The sequence below is a fragment of the Anopheles funestus genome (genome assembly GCF_943734845.2).
Source record: "Anopheles funestus chromosome X unlocalized genomic scaffold, idAnoFuneDA-416_04 X_unloc_46, whole genome shotgun sequence".
In the NCBI taxonomy this organism is placed as follows: domain Eukaryota; kingdom Metazoa; phylum Arthropoda; class Insecta; order Diptera; family Culicidae; genus Anopheles; species Anopheles funestus.
This window is the reverse complement of record NW_026045172.1, coordinates 135,001-137,204: the sequence shown is the minus strand read 5'-3', so window position 1 is coordinate 137,204 and position 2,204 is coordinate 135,001.

The window sequence follows — 2,204 nt, the reverse complement described above, 5'->3', positions numbered from 1 at the left end:
ACTAGTAACCCTCCATACACAAAACCGCCTAAAAAGTTTTGGTTTTGCAAAATTTTGAAAAGTGCGTCAAAAAAATTTTTTCAAAAAGTACCAAATCGTGATCAGAACTCACTATAGACCATAAAAAGTGAAATCCGATGGTCATTTGCAACACTTGGTCAATCGAGAAAAATTTCACTTTTTTACTAGAGTCGGGTACCCTGAACGAAAAATCGCTCAAGTGATGGTTTTTGGCCAATAACTCGAATACTAGACGTCGGAGGGGGGTGCCGTAGAACAATTTTTTGTAGCCCTTGAAATTACCTTTCGAATGATATATAGTGGTTTTTTGGTCAAACAGTGACCCCGAGACTAGTAACCCTCCATACACAAAACCGCCTACAAAAACTTTGTTTTGAAAAATTTTGAAAAGTTCAAAAAAATTTTTTTTTCAAAAACTACTAAAACGTGATAAGAACTTACTATAGACCATGAAAAGTGATATCCGATGATAATTTGCAAAAGTTGGTAACTAGTAAAAAATTTCACTTTTTTACTAGAGTCGGTGCAACGAGAAAAAAAAAGTCCGTGATGGAGAAAAATGGCACGTTTTCCACGCCTGTACGCTTTCGTTTTCTATATAGGGGGTAGGTGAGCCAGAAGCATGAATTTGACTGAGTACGTATCTTTATGAATTGGGCCCTTCTAAATCGATTGAGACTACCCCCAGGACGATCGGACGACTGCTTCTGGCTCAAAATGTGGTTTTTAGATTTTGATCGTCAATTATGAGAGAAAAAATCGATTAGAAGTAAAGATACGAAATGCTTGGTCTAAGTTGGGAAACGACTTCGGATATTTGTTGGACGTTGTCGTAGAAGGTCCGAGGACCAAGGAAAAGTGATTTCCAAGTGGATTTATGCACTATTAGTCGATGGTAAGATGTGAAATTAGTAGAACTTACCATACAGTTTGCGAAGTTGAAGCAATCGGTTGGTGAATATGGTACTGTCTGTCCAATTTGGTGGTTCGGAATGAGTGAAACGATGTTGATGATGGATAGACGTTCCGATTGCCCCCGATCGGGGAACATATAGTGGTCTTTAAGGTCCAAGTACCTATGTTTTGGTAAGCAGAACTGAGAGTTAAAGGATGAAAGTCGGCCATTCCTAATATCATCCTATCGGTGGTTCGCGAGTTGTTTGAGGACCGGAGCAGCTCGCGATGAAACGGTCCTAGGGTATTGGTTATCCATCCAAGGAAGAGTAAATGCGATCCTAGATGTGTGTCGTTGGCCGTTCTACCGGTATCGCCTATCGATGAGATATCGACGGGCATGCCTTACTCGAAAGTTGAATTCTAGGATCGATGGTCAAACAGACCTATGAGCGATAAACCAAACTGAACACGTATTGATGTCGGCTTTTCCTATCATTTGATGCCGCAGGTTGTTTAGGGACCGGAGCAACTTGCGGCCGAGACGGTCCCCGGGGGTTTCTTTCTCCAAGGAGTGGAAACTATTAAGCAAGAGTTGTAGCAAGATACGATCCTCTGATGTGTCGTTGGCCGTTCATGCGGTATCGCCTGTCGATGAGATATCGATGGGCATGCCTTACTCTACCGACCTTCTAATTGAGAGTATTAATCAGGGATCGATGGTCAAACAGACCAATGAGCGATAAACCAAACTGAACACGTATTGATGTCGGCTTTTCCTATCATTTGATGCCGCAGGTTGTTTAGGGACCGGAGCAGCTTGCGGCCGAGACGGTCCCCGGGGGTTTCTTTCTCCAAGGAGAAGAAACGATTAAGCAAAAGTTGTAGCAAGATACGATCCTCTGATGTGTCGTTGGCCGTTCAAGCGGTATCGCCTGTCGATGAGATATCGATGGGCATGCCTTACTCTCCCGACTGGATTACTGAGAGTTTAATCAGGGATCGATGGTCAAACAGACCAATGAGCGATAAACCAAACTGAACACGTATTGATGTCGGCATTTCCTATCATTTGTCGCAGGTTGTTTAGGGACCGGAGCAGCTTGCGACCGAGACGGTCCCCGGGGGTTTCTTTCTCTAAGGAGTGGAAACGATTAAGCAAAAGTCGTAGCAATAATCGATCACCTGATGTGTCGTTGGCCGTTCTTGCGGTATCGCCTGTCGATGAGATATCGATGGGCATGCCTTACTCTCCTGACTGTTTAATTGAGAGTTATAATCAGGGATCG